Source organism: Pteropus vampyrus, unplaced genomic scaffold (genome assembly GCF_000151845.1).
Source record: "Pteropus vampyrus isolate Shadow unplaced genomic scaffold, Pvam_2.0 Scaffold473, whole genome shotgun sequence".
Lineage (NCBI taxonomy): Eukaryota > Metazoa > Chordata > Mammalia > Chiroptera > Pteropodidae > Pteropus > Pteropus vampyrus.
Genome location: NW_011889254.1, coordinates 261,455 through 279,963, shown reverse-complemented (window position 1 = coordinate 279,963; position 18,509 = coordinate 261,455). Strand labels below are relative to the sequence as shown.

Below are 18,509 nucleotides of genomic sequence, written 5' to 3'. Positions count from 1 at the left end.
AAGAGAGTGGAGACGTGAGTATTAAAATGCTAGTGATTTCTTACTTTCCAGATTTTACCTAGGTATCATTAATAATTAGGGAACATAAATTCAAAGAATACCAGACAGATGCAAATATACATTTTATTTTCCCTTACGATGGACACTGGTGTCAAATATAAATGCTATGGGACGTGGTTCCATAGTGTAGCAGTTAGCATATCTGCTTTACATGCAGAAGAACCTGGATTCATGCCCCAATGGAGCCATGGTCCATGGTCTGGAGCCATGGTCCATGGTCTACAGCCATGCCACCCTGAACAAGTCTGATATTGGATCTCAGAAGCTATGCAGGGTTGGGCCTGGTCAGTACTTGGATGGGAGACCACGTAGGAAGACCAGGTGCTGTAGGCATAAATAAATAAATGAATGAATAAATGAGTGAATGAATGAACAAACGAACGAACGAACAAATAAATTTCTTCATGCAACAAATGTTTTTTGAGCAATATGACAGGTACTGTGTTAAGCATAGCATGAGCAAAAGACTCAGACTATGTCTTAGGTAAAACTCTGACTTCTTGGGACAGAAAAGTGCTGCAGAAAAGTAGCTGCTATTGCAGTATACTTTGATAAAGTCTGTGATGGAGAAAATATGAGAGTTCTAAAAATGTATTTGGGGAGTATCTAACCCAGCCTCACAGTTATCAAGACAATATGATATCTATGCTCTGACTCAAAGTATGTGTAAGATGTAGCTCTGAGAAAATAAATGGATGAAGATGATTTTGAGAGCAAAAGGAGAAGCATGTACACAGGTACAGAGAGAACATGAGACGTTATGAGACATTAACAGAAAAAAGCCACAGGTTCTGGAGGATGCTGAGGTTAGGTGCTACCCCTTCAGCTAGAAGAAGAGAGAGGACCCCGAGCCCTGACCAACTTCTTGTCCAGAGACTGTTATGTGAGCAGCCCAGAGTTTCAGGGGACAGTCCTTTCTTTGCACAGCAGCTCTGAAGCTCTACCATGAATATAATATATTTTTAAATAAATATACAAACACTATGTAAGTATTAGGGAAATTGGGAAAAGATATAATCAAAACATCAATCAAACACAACTTGGAAAACACCTGCAAAGGAAATGTCTGATTTAATTGACAATGTTCTGCATGAATTAAGGAAAACAGAGATTATACCTAAAAGCCTTAATTAATATGTATGATCTGGAAAAGTGTTTGCTTTCTAAAATTTTTGTCTATTGTAAAACACTGTTTTTAAGACACAATGCTTTGCTTTACATTTAAATACACAAAAGTCGATTGTTCCCTATATACACTGCATTCTGTAGAATAAATATCATGCTATAATACAGAATTCTTATACTGCAATTACCCTTATCTCCTACAAAAATTCATGTGGGATCTCCATGGATAAATAGCACTTACTAAATTTCACAAGAGTATTTGGCATGGGATAGGTCCAAGTAAGTCAGTGTCTCCTTGACCTGTTTTGAGTCTCCATTTTATTATCTACAAAATGGAATATTTTAACTTAATAATCTTTACCATTCTTCTACTTTCAAAATTCTAAACTCCAGGGCTTAAATGGAGAACAAATAGGATAAAATTTTTTATGTATATTAGAAATAAACTTGAACTGAAATCCTAAGTGAATTTTGGGGTTTTTTTTTTTTTTAGTAATTTTGCTTTCTGATTGATATTTTTATATGAAGTTTCTTAGTTTATTTAACTAACTTCTATTGAACACTTGCTATGTGCCAGACACTATCTTAGATACTAGAAATAAAATGGAACCCAAAATAATCATACTCCTTTCCCTCGCAGAACTTGCATTCTAGAACGATAGGTAGATTCTAAATGAATATATACAAGAATGCATATACTATGTGTTGTAATAGAAGAGTAAAGAGTTTAGAAAGACCTGACTTGGATTGGTGGGTGAGAAAAAGTGTAAGATAGATTGACCCAAATATAAACAAACTCCATAGAGCAAGAGTATAGGAAAAATCTGAAGAAGTGGCTGTGGCTAGAGCAGCATAAGAAGGGGAGGGCTCTGTGAGATGAAGCTGGAGAAGAGGCAGGGACCACATCACCCAGACCTGTGAGAACATACCAGGAATGTAGTTTTAATCATCAACACAATATAAACTCAATAAAGAATATTAAGCAAGGGAATTCCATGATATCCCTTGTCATTAAGAATAATTACTTTGGCTCTGGAGTGGAGGAAAGATTGAGGAGGAGGTGAAGCACATAAAGTCAGAATATTTAGAAGACTCTGCCAAGATCCCCGGTGGGAGTTAACAGTGGCTTGCCAAAAAATTGGCAGTGAAGATGAGGAAAAAGTAAGACTTGACATACATAGCAGAAGAGACAATAAGACAAGTATTCAAATAAAATGAACTTCAGTTTTCATAGTCTGAAATGATGAATTTTTTTCTTTCATTGCTCTCTTCTATTTTTACAGCCACTCAGATAAGAATAGAAAATAGCTGCCTTTGCATTTCCCCCTAGGAAGAGAAAATGATACATACACACAAATTCACATCATTTTACCAAAATATGGAGGCAAGAAAAATAAAAATGTTCACACTTTTCCACTTTAAATCCTTCCATGGGATATTCATGTTCTCTCTCTCTCTCTCTCTCTCTCTCTCTCTCCCCGCCATCTTTATCTTTATCCCTCCTTCAGTGATAAACAGACATGCACTATAACTTTTCATACTTACCAATCACCAAAAGACTATATTCATCAACTATGAAATATTTTTAAAGACTAATATTAAAAACTATTGGTATTTACATTTGTGTGGAATCAAAATGTTCTCCTTCTCTCCTTGATTTCTCTACAGTATTTGTAACTTTAACACTTTAGTGGATACTGTTAGTAGACAATGATTCATTTTTTAATTTTATTAGCAACAGTTAATCACTAATTGTTGTCATGATATAGGCCAGCCTTGTATGTTGGTAAAATAATCAAAGACTGTCACACAGAAACCATCGTGCCACCTCAGAGCTGGGAAGACACAACACAGGACACTGCTTTGTTTCAGGAAAAAGGTTTTAGTATACCATGCATTTCTCATACAAGACACGAAAGGGAAATATTTTGCTAGATTGCTATTCAAATATCAGTTTAAACATAGTATATGTTCAATCCATCTTTCAAGTATGATTTAACAAACTATGAGTGCACCATATATTTAAAACCAATAAAGAAACTAAGCAGTTCAGCTCTCCACTTAGAATAAAAAGAAAGTGCCTTAATCCACCTATTTTGCAGATATCTAAATCTACATCTGTAATAATTTCTGATATTTTACTATCTCAAAGTTCATTATGTCTAGACTTTTTTTCTTCACATATCATATTCTTTACCCTGATTCATACTGTACATAGGGAGTTAACCAGATTTTAATTGTGACTTGACCATATGTTTTCATTTAATTTATTGCCTCACATTCAAAGACATTTCTTATATTTTATTTAAAGATAGAACTAGAGGCAGATAATTTTTAAATTATGAATCTTCAGTTTAGATTTGACATTTCCTTTCAGAATGTTAGAGATAAATTCTGTCACCCTGTTATCTAGAATTTAAAGAGTTCTCAAAATATTTAATTCAATAGGTATAAGAAACATACAAGGTGAACGTACTCATATAATCACTATCAGATCAAAACATAGAACATCATGAAGTCCAAGAAGCCCGCCTTTTTCATTGTCTAAGTCATTAACAGCCCTACTGAAGTAATCATTATTCTGGCTTCCAACATCAGAGATTAATTTTGTGTATTTTTAAATTTTCTATAAATGTCATTGTACAATTTACATTCATTGGTTTTCTTTCTTCAACATTAAACTTGTGAGATTCGACTGTGTTATATGCAGCAGTAACTCATTTGAATAATGCTGTATATTATTCTATTGTATGAATATACCAACTTTTATATGTCCATTTTACTGTCACCATAATCACGGTAATAAACATATCCATCATCTCCTAAATTTTCCTCCTGCCTCTCCCTATTTGTGGTAAAAACACCTCACTTAAGATCTATTCTTTTAACAAATTTTTCAGTGCACATACAGCTTTGATTGGGCACTATATTGTACATCAGATCTCTCAAATTTATTCATCTTGTAAAACTGCTACTTTATACCCATTGAACACTAAAACCGTATTTCCCTCTCCCCCAGTCCCTGGGCACCACCGTTCTACTGTCTGTTTCTATGAGTCTGACTATTTTCGATATGTCTTATAAGTAGAGTTATACAGTATTTGTCCTTCTGCGACTAATTTATTTCACTTAGCATAATGTCCTCCAAGTTCATCCATGTTATTGCATGTGGTAGGATTTCCTTTTTATTTAAGGCAGAATAATATTTCATGGTATGTACATACCACATTTTCTTCAATCTGTTCATCTGTTGATAGACATTTATGTTGTTTCTATATCTTCGCTATTGCAAATAATGCTACAATAAATATGGAAGCATAATTATCTCTTTAAGATCCTGATTTTAATTTTTAGGGATATATACCCAAAAGTGAGATTGCTAGATCACATGGTAATTCTATTTTTAATTTTTTGAGGAAACTCATACTGTTTTCCATAGCAGCTATATTATTTTACTTTTCCATCAACAGTGTATAAGGTTTCAATTTCCCTACATCTTCACTAACACAGAATTTGCATTGTATATAGTTCTCCATCCTTCTAAATTTATCTCTTATTATATGCTTATATTTGTGTGTCTTGTAAACAGAATTATAGGTATTCATATAATTTTCTTTTCAGCCACCAATAATCTTTATCTTTTAATTGGGATGTTTAGTCTTCCGATTTAATGTAATTATCAATACATTTGGATCTAAATCTACCATATTATAATTATTTTATAAGTGTTTTGTTTATTTTTACTCTTTTCATATCTTCTTTGGAAACAATCAAATATTTTCTCAAGTAGGTTGCTTATTATTTTTAATGATATTTTTGAGATTAAAATGTGCTTTCTTGACTTAATATGATCTGGTATTCAACTAAATGATCTTCACCTATTTGCATTTGGAGTTTTTTAATGTAATTTGTTTAAAAGAAATTCAGAAGTATGTTGTTTTGTTATATTTCTATCCCAGAAACCTCGTATTGATTCTGGATTTCAGGTAGAAAGGGTTTCTTCTAGTACGATTCATATCTCTCTTTGATTGTCAGTTGCCTCCATATCTCTTCACAGACCTCTTCCTCTTATTCTTGCAGCAACAAATTCAGTTCAGTTTCCCAGTATCTTTTATTTCAGTGATCAGAACGCTGCTTTCTATACTTGTCTCTTTCACTCATTCCACATCTCCTACTCTTTTCTTGGCTTAGAAATGAGATAATAAGAAATGCCTTCATAAGAAATGCATGTACCTCACAATGTTCTTGTGAAGATCAAATATGTGAAAATGCATCAGCAGGTATTAAATTTGTTACAAGATAATCAATTTTAAAAATTTTTTGCCATATCTGCTCTCAGTTTGAGACACTCCTGCTCACTGCTGGGATTCAGGCAGGTTTAGGCATGTTTAGCAAACTCATAAGACAGACCTGCCAGAAGCCTATTTACAGGGCTGAGGAGGCTCCTGAGAAAGTCTTTGAGTTATATCAGTTCCTGGGATTCAAACATATCTGGGCATGTCTGGCAAACTGATGGGTCTATAAGTAGGAACTTGAAAACTCTTTTCAAAAAAATCTGTTCTACGTTAGAAGGAGCCTGGCACAAGAGATTTAACCCAATACAAAGTTTCAGTTCTCGTTGAGGAATATGGATTTTGAATTCAACATGGCAGTAGTGATTCGAATCTCCTTGAAAGTCCTGATCCCTGAAAGTTCTGTCACTAAGATGGCAAAGATTTTAAGTAAAAATAATTCTTCTCAGAAAAGTAACTGCAATTTAAAGTCAAAAGAAAGAGGAGGAGGAAGAGAGGGAGGAGTTATTCAAACATTACTCAGCAATTTAGCAAATACATTAATGTACAGAGAAAGAATATGCAATTTCAAATGCAAATCCCACACTACAAATCTTCCTTCATAGAACTTGGCTGCCTCATATCAATCTTATTCACTGTTATATAGCAATATTTTTGAAAGCAAACTCTCATTATTTCACTCCCCTGTTAAATATTCTTATACAGTTCACCATTTCCTATCAAACACATTTTCCCACCAAACAATTATTTAGTCTGTCATATAATTTCCATTATACTCCATCCCAGACTATGTTTTAACTCATAAAATAAGTATGATATTGAGTAAGGTGGGAAACATGATAAATACTAAGCATAAAAACGATAAAAATGAATCTTGTGATGTATTTGAAGTTTGTAAATATATTTCAACCTAAATAGAACCCAAATGCCTTTCTTGTTTTTTTTTTTTATTTTGTTTTGAGATTCAAATATTGATATTATACTGACACAGCAAACCATACATTTAGTCACAAATTTTGCCACATTCAATTCACAGCAGACATTGGCAAAATACTATTGTCATTATTGTTGTTCATTTTTCATCTTTGATGCAATTTGTTGTGAAAGTGACCTTTACACATTGCATATTTTTACCAGGAGACTCAAAATTACTTCTACCTTAGGCAAAGCCCACTGAATCTTATTATGATGATGACATGATAAAGGCCTGATAGTTGAAATGCCCTCTGTCTTTGTCACTTTGTTTTCGTACTCAAGTTAATATTACCATTTTTAGAAGATTGTATTTTTCTTGTTTTGTTTGTTTCTTTCTTTTTCTTTTTCTTTTTTTTTTTAGGGACATGGCTGACTCCTGTTCGTATTATTTTACGTATATAAAGTCCTCAAAGAAAAATAGGTTTTCATATTGTATAGGAGGAAAAATAATTTTTCCTCTACGCTTCCAGGTTTTTGACTGAGACCCCTCCCCACCCCATAATAAGAGACAGATTAATAGAAAAACAAACAGAAGTTTAATAATATTGTGTATACCTCCTCCTGTATACATGGTAGATACCAGAAAACTGAGTAACTCCCTGAAATGGCCTTTGGGGGAGAAAGAAACTTTCCTCTACTGTCCTAAGTTCTTTCAGCTGACCTAATAATTAAATCTACATAAGATAGAGTAATAAGAGAAAATAAACAAATTTAATTACATATGTACATATGGGAACTCCACAAATGTGAGTGAGTCACAGCCCCATATACATGAAAGATTCAGGGACAGGAAATTAAAATGAGGTCTACATAGCAATATGAGTTAAGGATGAGGTAAGGGACTTTGGGGCTTCAGAGAGTAGGAACATCATTGCAGGATGATAAGGAGAGAAGATATTCAGTAAAGACATAGGTCAAAAAGGTTATCTCTGATAATCTTATATGATGGGCAAGATACCTAACTTAAATTTTTCTAGGTAGTTGGGAGGAGGGGAAGTGTGGAAGTTTCTCTTGAGCCATCAGGGTCTAGGTTGGCTTTAGTTCAAAATAATCTGCATATCACAGAGGCACATTTTGAGGTGACTCATTCTGAACCTCTACAGTTCCAAGCTATTATTTTAAATACCATCCCAGCTAAAAACAAAAAAAAGTGTTGAAAAGTAAGGGAACCAGTTATGAAGGCTACCAGGAAAAGCATAGTCAACAAGTGTATGGTTGTTCTCCAGATTTAAGTCTCTGCCTTGTCAGTCGATCAGTTTCCAGAGATTTAGTCATCCTTTTCTTCCTAGTACAGAGAGGGAGACACCCTTACAAATGTAGATTTTTCTTATAAATGTAAATGTCTCTTACAAAAGGGTATCTTCTACTAAGTTTTCAGAGCTTTTCTTATATCTGCTATTTCTTTAAAATAGCCTAAAATAATCCTTATGCTATAGAGACATATTTTGGAGTGGGAAATTGTACTCCCTTTAATAACTTTCAAATGTGATTACATACTTCAGTTTACATTATAGTTAAAGAAAAAATAAGATTTTTTCACCAAAATGTTACTTTTAGTAGAAAATATCAGATTCAATAGTACTCAGTTTTAAATCTTTTTCATGTGTCTACAAGTTTTTAATTGATAGGTATTTTTTCCTATTACATTAAGCTTAATTTTATAAGATATTAATGTTGTTTCAACTTTACAAGAATGTTTTCTTATAAACTAAAATGTTTACATATAAACTAAGGGTTGTCTATAAATCTAAGAACAAATTCCAAGGCCCTTCTCTAAGTGATGTGTCAGTCAGGATTTCTCTTTTGTTTGAAAGGGAAAGAATCATAATGGTAAGTAAGCTCAGCAGAATGGTGATTTTATGAAGAATCTTGGAGGCTCAGGGAATAGAAGGAGAGACCACAGGACTAGGAAGCTCCATGATCCCCAGAAATGCTCCTGGATGCCTCTCCATTTTTCCTTAGGGAGCTTCTAATGACCACTACAAAGAACCCATCATCTCTCACTTCCTAACCTCTTCAGATGGCTTCCTCCCCCAAGGCTCCTCCTATTCCAAAGCCTTAAATGCCTCCTCTTTCTGATGCATCCTCATTAACACTTGTCACCTTGAACTTCCCTCTTCTCTCACCTAAAGAGTAAGGGAATAATTTTTCTGCATTCCTCCTCCCCGAAAAGTTCCTCTGTGATGATCAGGAATGCCTAGCTGAGAACTATGTTGCAGATAAAATCATTATTTAACCACACAGTTATTGAGTGATAAAATAATTATTTAGCTATATAGTTATTGAGTGACTACTATATGATGGCATTGTGCTAGCAGCACCAGAGGATAAAACAGAAAGAAAACCACAGGTGTTCAGCAGTTTAGTAGAGTAGAGAAACATTAATTAAATTTTTACACAAAAAGGTTGTAGCAGGACCTGTTACTTGTCCTCCAATATAATTTCTTTTATCTTCCCATGAGAAATGAGTTTTTATCTGGGCAGAATAAACAGTGTATTTTCCAGACTTCCTTGCAGCTGGAAATTATCACACTATAAAGGAGAAGAAGGTTTGCCCTCCTCTTTTTCTTTCCCCCTTCTTGTTGGCAGGGATTAGTATAGGATGGCTACCTAGGGTGGTGCACAGGAGGGCTATATGCCTGGGATGGTTGAATAACAAGATGGAAGAAGATGTATCTCTGGATGACCTCATGGACTAAAGCTGTTCTGCCAGCCCTGGGACTGTTACCTACACACTATTACACCAAAGAGAAATAAGTTTCCTTAAGTTTCCCTCTTATTAAACCTCTGTTATTTAAAGTCTCTATCACATGGAAGAGGGGTGAAGTATACATATATATTAGTATGTATTTTCAGACTATAAGAATTTCTGTGAAACATGAAAACAAAGACTCTGATCTAGTTAGAAAGATCAAGTCAGGTGTAATCCATTTAGTTATTAAGAAAAAAAAAATGACTTACTGCCTATGAAGTACCAGGTACTGTTCTAGGTGTTATGCATGCACAGTGAACAAAACAAAAGATTTTAGTGCATAAAATGGGCAATTAATTCATCAATAAATAGATAAAAATATAAGTAGTGATAATGTTGCAAAGAAAAACAAAGCAGCATAAGAGGAGAAAGAGAGAAACAGGGTATTTGAAATAGGATATTCAAGGAAGACCTCTCAGAGGTGGTGAAGCTAATTTGGGCAGACACCTGAATGAAGTGAGAAAGTACTGATTCTGGTGATGATCTGGGGAAATGGTGTCCAGAAGAGTGAATAGGCAGTGGACAGACTCTGCTATAGACAGGCAGACTGAAATGTTAGAGGAAAAGAGGGCCAGTGTGACTAAGCTATATGAGCAGATTGACTTTCAATAATCCAGCAAATGAAACTTCACTGAACATATTATATTTTGTCAGTGCAGCTCTGTGGCACCAAAGTTTGAAAATTATTGCTTAGAGAAACAAAAGAATACCGTAAAGAAGAATATTTTAGATTGAGTTTAAACTAATTGGAAATTATAAATGCTGATGGATTGCTAAACGATGTTCAAACTCTGCTGTGACATGTTGCCATTATTATTACACTTTACATATAACGTTGTGCCATAGGTTAAATAAAGGGTGTCTCAACATGTAAGAACCTTGAGAATCAATCTTTGGTGTTTTCTTCCTCCAGATCTTTCCAGGTTTTAGTTGGTTAGTCATAGAGACAAAAAGCACATTCCTTTCAAATGTAATGGAAGATAAGTCATCTATTTTCAAGAGATAATTATAAAGGCAATATTTAGGAGAAAACACATGATGCATAATGCACTTTCAAGGGTTCTTACACACTGAGTTCCTTGGGACACTGAGGTTCCAGCTGAAGCAGTGGTAAAGCCAGGCCATATTTGGAGAGATTCCAGAGGACTTTGAGAATAGAAATATTTGAGCTTTCCCCTCTTTCTGCCCACTTGCTCTCTCACTTCTCCTCAACTCCCCACTGCCAATAAACTGCAGTAAATTAGAGAATTTCTAGATTAAATAAAAAAAGAGCTTTAGCAGAATTCTTTGGCTTCATATGACATTCACAAAATTAAAAATAGTGCATGCATTTTTTGACTTAGATTTTTAACATAATCTTATACTAAAAATGTTTTCAAGAATTCTCTATCAGATACATTCCCTCAAATATTCTGCCCAGAGCAAATTTGGGGGAAATAGTAACTGCATGAAATATTGTTGCCAATATCTATCTGAAAGCACTTGAAGATCTTATGGAAGACTCTTATGGAATCTATGGGTAATTCAAACCACAGCTCACATTATAACATGACAGGACTTCTGTACAAAGCATAATTATAACAAATAATAAGGAAAAAGTGCTTAGTCTTTTAATAATAGGAGAATTTTTAGGAATATAGGTGTTTTCTTGCTTTTTTTTTTTTTTACAGTGCTCATCCTATTGCCTGTTATTTATTGCAGTTTGAGGTCAAACTAAAAAGGTGACAGTTATTTAGCTCCTGTATGCCCCTGATGATAAATAGATGTCAAGGCAGATGATAAAATTTTTGTCACATTCAGAAGAAATTTTAACCACAGCCGTATGCTTGATAAACACACCATTCTTCAATGTCCAAAAGAAAGCTAAGATGGCTGGTAATCACTAATATAATTCTGGTGTGTTTGAATTATTAACACAGAGGGAATTTAGGAACTAAGAACCTTAGGTATGAGTATAAAACACTTAGATCTGCATTGTTCAGTACAGCAGCCATACTGAGCATTTGAAATGTGGTGAGTTTAACTTGAGATGGGCTTTAAGTGTAAAATACACACTGATTTCAAAGACAGCTCAAAAAAAGAATGTTAAATATCTCATTAATGTTTTCTATATCGATGCCATGTTGAAATGATAATATATAGTTTATAGTAAATAAAATATATTATTGAAATTAATTTAACTTAACTTATTTTTATTTTTTTGATGTGGGCAGTAGAAAAAAAAATTAAATTTATTAGGGTGACATGGGTTAATGAAATTATATATGTTTCAAATGTATAATTCAATAATATGTCATTCACATATTGCATTGTGTATTCACCATCCAAAGTTAATTTCCTTCTGTCACCATATATTTGATCCCTTTTACCCTTATCTGCCTCTCCTCTCTCTCCTTTTCCTCTGGCAATCACTAAACTGTTATCTTTATCTGTAATGGTTCATTGCAGCATTATTCATTGTGGCCAAGACATGGAAATAAATGAAGTGCCCTACAATAGATGATTGGATAAAAAAAGATGTAGTAAACATATATACAATGGAATATTACTGAGCCATAAGAAAAGATAAAATGTTGTCATTTGTGACAACGTGGGTGGATCTTGAGATTATCATATCAAAGAAATAATCAGAAAAAGTTGAGAACAATACGATTTTACTTTTATGTAGGATATAAAACTGAAAGCAACAAATGAACAAGACAAACAAAGGAATACAAGTTTTGATACAAAAGTTAATATTGTCTCATCTTGAAAGATAAGTGGTGTGAAAAGCTGACATAAATGGAGCTATTTAAAAATAGAGTTAAAGCAGACATTCCAGAGGAACGGCCTTACAAGTCTCACTCCTTGAACCTTCGGAATGTGTGAACTGGGAAAAAACTTTTGGACTAGGCCAAACCATCATTATGTTTCAAAAAGCTATTTGCAAAGGTAACAGGAAAACAAGCATCCTGACCATACTGAAAACTAAAGACATTTTTTAGAATTAGCACCATTATATATAGCTAAACAATAACTTAGCTTATTTGCACCTATAGAAATTCCTTCCTTCTATTCATATAATTATTTCTCTTCCCTTTTCTCATAAAAAACAAAAATAAAAACCCTTTCCTTCACCTTATTATAAGAACAATATTTGGGTTTCTGCTTGAATCAATGCTTCTTAAATAGTTATTCTTTGCAATCTCAAATAAAAACAAGTTTGTTGCCTCTGACTTTGGCTTATTATATGAGTTTAACAATAGATTAAAACATATTGGTATATTAATTGTGGGGATTTATTTTTCAGAAAGAAATGATAACATTTCCAGTTCATTCTGGCAACTGGCTCAGCAACTTTCAATGCGGCTCCTTTCAACTTCTCATTAAAATACCCAAAGACAGAAAAATACATAAATACCCAAAATCACAAAGAAAAATATAACTCTCAGACAGTCTAACACTATAATCTTGGAGAGACTGACAAAAATCGCTAGGCCAATAGGTCTAGGTTTAGAAATATAATTCAGAATTCAGCAAATGACATATTCTGGCTTCAGTTTATGGGAAAATTTAAAGACTACCTAAAAACATAAGCAAGAAAATATTTGTTCTTCTTAACTATCTTTGCTACTGACTCAGAAAACTAGAGATTATGTCAATCAGAAAATCACATAACTATTTTTCTGTGCCTTTCAAGTGCCAAAGGGATTTAAACCAAGCCATGCCATATTTGTGCCTTCAGAATAACATTACAAATCCAAGATAACAGTCAAACCATAAAATTAGGAGAGACTCTGAGGATTGGTAAAAACTCAGAAAATGCTGATAATTATATCCATGTACATAGCACTGTAATTACTATCTTTAATAAAGATCAGAAAGGAAGAAGTAACATTTTTATTCACAAATTACATTGCCATGTAAATAGAAATTCTTACAAATTCTACCAAAAAAAAAAAAAACCCTACTCATTTAATAAGTGAATTTTCCAATGTAGCTGGTTAAAAAAAATGAATTCACAAAATAATTGTATTTTTATAGAATATCAATGAATGATTAAAAATGATATTTAAATTATTATTTATAATAGCAGCTCCAAAACAATTTTTAATAAAACATGTGCAGGAACTCTACACTGAAAATTATACAACATGACTAAGAGAAATTAAAGAAGACTAGATAAATGGAAAGTTTTACCATGTTATTGAAAGAGAAAACTCAATATTGTTAAGATATTAATTCTCCCTAAACAAACTGATCTGTAGATCCAATGCAATCCTCATCAAAATACTATAAGGATTTTTGTCAAAACTGCCAAGCTAATGTTATAACATATGAAAATTAAAAGTACCTAAAACAGCCAGTCACATAAAGAAAAAAAAAATTTATGCTTCTTTGTCATGTAGCATTATTCTGGAAATGGTTAACTATCGAGAAATTCATAAGACAAGAGGTGCAGACTAAGACAGTAGGGTTGCTTTCACGGCTGAGTGGAATATGGCAAGCAGATGTCAAAAGAAAATGAAGAGAATAAAGAATAATGAGAAAATCATTATAGGAAGATGGAAAATAGCAAAGCATATTATGTATCAATAAACTTATTTAAAAATATCACCTATAATAACTTGGAAGATAATAAATATACCTAATGGATTCATGACCTTGAGCAAGCAGGTATCTAGACAAAATGCTAAAAGCATCAGCTGGCTTATTCTAGCCACATGTGATAGGGTAATGCAAGAGAGAATATAGCTCAGATAAAACTGGCCAATATATATACATACTGAAAAATTTTGAAAGCTCAAAAATTCTAGCACTTGCTGAATTGGAAAGTCAAATGTGTCATCTACAGTCTATATCTCTATGTACACCCATGATCTCTGTCCTGTTTATTCTTTGTTTCTGTCTCATAATCTTCCCTTCTTTTGTGTACACTAACTATAGATAGTTTTTGCTTGGATTCCCACAGTATAGCCAAACTTTGAGCCATTAAATTTAACAGAGTTGAACTATACTCCTTGATTTTAAAAAGTTTGACAATAAATTAGCTGAAAGAAAAAAGAGGTCCAAAAAGTTAATTGCCAAGATCCAGTTTTCATTCAAAATAAAATACATTCTAAAGAAGACGGTATCAGATGATGTACATTATAGTATTTCAATGGTGACCTCTGAATGGTTAGTAGTAAATTGAGGCATTCATTTTTATTTTTACATACTCTGTTTTCAAATTTTTAAATATAAACATGTTTTGATTCTATTATCAGCAAAACAATGAAAAATAAAATCAAGTTTTTATTGAGGAAAGAAATTATGAAGAATTGAAATCTTAAATGATGCCATGTTTTTCCTATAACTCAACTATCTACATAAAAAATAAAACAGAAAAAAATGGTAATGAAAAAAGTAATGTTATGTACTAATTAGACAGTAATTACATATTGCCAACAGGGACCATTAAATATAAAAATTGTTTCTCACTAAAATCACTACTGTATTTTTTAAAGATAACACTTGAACAATAATTTTCCTTCAAAAATGATCAGTTAACTTTCAACCACATTTATCTTCATATTTGAATTTCAAATTGCCCACAGCATAATGTTCCACGATTATAATCAACATGGAGCAATCATTAGTACTTTAAATCGAATCCTCAATAAATAGAAACATTTCTAAAAATAAACAAGGACACTATTTTCTATCTTAAATTTAGTAGTTTATTATCAATGTTTCTAAAATTATTATCTAAAATATTAAAGTATATTTATCCTAATGCTGATTTTATAAAAATGTAATGAAAATAAATTCTCATCTTAAAATCTAAAAAGTATATACTTAAATTCTAAAATGTATGACCACAAAGCAAGCAGCTGACACTTTTTGACTAAAATATCAGAATAAGCTCAACCATCCCATACCATTAAGTAGACTTAACTACTTCTTGCTGAGATAAGAAAAAAAAATGCCAGCTATCTATAACCTTATGGGATAAGGCATCATTGGCATGTAGCTTCCATGGTCAAATAGTCTGATGTTTAGATTACATGTATTTAAGTGAAGAGCATTTTAGAGATGTAATTATAAAATTTTATAAGACAATTTTCTCATCTGCTGAGATTCTACAATGAGCAATGCGCTACAAAGTGCTGCTGGAAAACACAAACGCACAATGACGGCTTCACAAGTGGACGTCATTTTATGGTGACTGCACTCCTATGGTGGGAGCAGAGAATGTTGCAAGCACCCTAAGGCTGCACCTGGCCTCGAGGAAGAAAGGACTGAGAGAGGAGAGGAGGCATCTGAAAAAATGCAAAGGAAAGGGCTTGCAAAAATGATCTACTCAGGCAGCTAAAGTCCATTCCTGACTGCCCTCTCCCCCGTCCAGGACTCTCCAGCTAACATATTTTCCCATATCTACTTCCCCCACCTCAAGGACTGTCCAGCTCACATCTGTTGATTCATAATTTGCTATCCAACTATTCTTATCTCTGTAGCTGTGTAGGAATAACAAAACTATGTAAAACTGCTTGTTATGTTACAATTAAAACTCAGCCTTTGGATAGGAATCTGTTGAGAAAGTGCAGGCATCAATAAATGCTACTTTCTGCTTATAGCCTGTGTCCCTTCTCTCCAAAAATTCTATAACAGTGTTGATAACGCCAAAGTCACAGGTTCTACAAGGCAAAATGACTTGTAAATAGGTAAGACCAGTGGTCTGGAAATTCCTCCCTGCTTGCAGGCCCCCAGCCATAGCTCCCCCTCCCATTTTGAGTCATGAAGCACACGTGAAACTTCAGAGAAAGGGATCACATGCCCCTTGCATGGACAGTGCAAGGGTATATAAGCTGTAAGAAATCTAACCAAGGGGAGATCGTGCTTTGAGTCTGTTGAGTATCCCATGCTCTTCACAGGCAGTAAATTTTCCTTCTTTTAACAAAGTTGTCTGAACGTCCGATTTCCTCCGTCGGGTGTTGCTTCCCACAACAGGACAATTATTCTACTAGCTCTGTGTTAGGCTCAGAAGAATAAAGTCACGTCACTTGTGATGAATACTTAGGGACTCTTGTAAACAGACCACATACTTATATTCTGCCTAAACAAGGAGTTTTGCTACAAAATGTTTTCCAAATATTCAATGTTTTATGACTTTAGTTTTCATTCTGCCACCACTCCAGTCTGTAAACTCGGCAAGACAAGTTACATAAATTTTCAGTATTCCTTACAGCTGGAAGCAGCACACAGCGAAAAAAAGACTCTAGTGTCATAAACTACATCCTAAGGCAAGTCCTTTAAGATCTTTGAGTTTCAGATTGCTAATCATTAAAATGTGAATAATGAAAAAAAAAATCCCACTTAATTTACTAAGATTTAGAAAAAAATCCAGCTAGAACTAAAAATTACATCATAGAAGAATTTTAAAATCTATTTTTTCTTATTTGAATAATATTTCCAATAACAACGGCCTAACTGCCATGTAATGAGGAATCACATTTCTTTGTCTGTAACGTTTCCACAAAAACTGAATTTCACTCACAAAAAGAACATTTCCTATTAATATTAGTTAGCACAAAAAGATTATTTTTTCACTAGAATTTTATCTTTTGCTACTTGTAGTTTATAGTCCCACATTATCTGGTGGCATGCCTGAGTATATGAATGATTAGTGAAAATTGAATTTTATTAATCTAGGCTGTAAATTCTTTAGATTACCTCATAATTCACTTCATAAATTTACTTCTTAATTCATCTATTTGTAAGCTCAAAAATTGTTATACTGCTTGTGGTAAGATGCAAAGGTGAAATTGGTAGGAAGAACACATCAGTGCCTGGTACTCTTTGGACAATATGTTCCTTTTCTAGTTAAACTAACACACGTCTGCAAAAACATAGTTAAGTATTAACCATTTAGGGGGAAAGCATTTTACCGTTTTAATCAGAAATGTCAGTGGTATAAGATTTTACAGTAGCTATTGAAATTTCAAATTCCAATGTTATTTTTTGGCATGAAATCTGTGTAATAACTCATCTGTTTCTGTGCAAGAAAAGTAGGTTTTGTTTTTGTAGATGTTATACCATAGAAAACTAACTGCTTTCATAGAACAGGTGAGCCAATGAAACATGAGTTAATAAAAATAAACAAGTAAGAATTCTCCAAGTCAGGTGGGCTACTGCATGTCTTGCTTTGTTGATATTCTTCATTTTATTTATCATCAGTTTTATGGTGATAGTTAATACAGTGAACAAAAATAGACTATTCAGAATAAAGGGAATAAAGGACTTTTCAAATAAATATAAGATTCAGTCTATAAGATTCTTAGATTATTGAATAGAGAGGTAAATGAGTGGCTTATTGTATTTAGATAATGCCTCCTGTTTTCAAATCACCTTTTTATTTAATCTTTGATTAGAAGATCATAAGATTTCTATACATGTATGAGACTATTAATATGAAACTATCTTCCCATAAAGACACCTCATTAAAATATGACTTGCAAACGTAATGTTGAGGAAGTTATACTAACTTCCAATTCAGTTGGGAAATACCAATTTAATATGAAACTAATGAAACATAACTCATAATACTGGATATGATAATGCCAATGATTTGGGTAATTAAAAGATTATTTGCAGGTGGATATTGATGACTGTCTGTGTTCCAACAAGACTAGTCAGAGAAGTGGCTCTGACTGAAAACTATTCTAGTTAATTATAATTATATGAATTATAATTTATAGTAAATAAAGTGGTGTAAAACTATCCTGCTATACTTACTTTGTCCCTCTACTTACCAAATACTATCATCTGAAATTAATTTTGTTTCTTAAGTAATTGTTCTTAATGCAAAGAGGATGCACTGATCAACAAATACAGGTATTCTGGGCTGCTATTTCTCCAAATGGTAATTAATCTATTTATATTCTTTTCCAAAAAAGGGCCTAAAATCAATTTGCTTAGCATAGATCAGCTACCCTTCCCAAGATTAAATGTCATCTTGGTGAACTAATTAAGTCAAATTAATGAGAAATTGAACTCAAGACTGTTTAGAACCCTGACAAACATTGGCTTTCCCACTGCTGCATTCCCCAGACCCTGTGCAAAACAGTGGAATGTCCTTTACCAATATATTAAATACATTTTTCTATACATAAATTACATAAGGGTTTAGATGATTATTAAGGAAATTTCAGACATTTAAACTCACTTTTCTTTATTCACTGTTTTTTCCTTTTTCTTTTGAGGAAAATACAGGTGCTTCTGAAAATAACTTAGAACATAAATTCTAACACAATTCTACAGCCTTTCTTAAAGATACAATTAGAGAC

General features: G+C 33.1%; 1 pseudogene; it reads left to right on the top strand.

Annotated features, from left to right (window-relative positions):
* Nucleotides 1-277: 277 nt before the first annotated feature.
* Nucleotides 278-393, top strand: LOC111732614 (annotated as a pseudogene).
* Nucleotides 394-18,509: the final 18,116 nt, after the last annotated feature.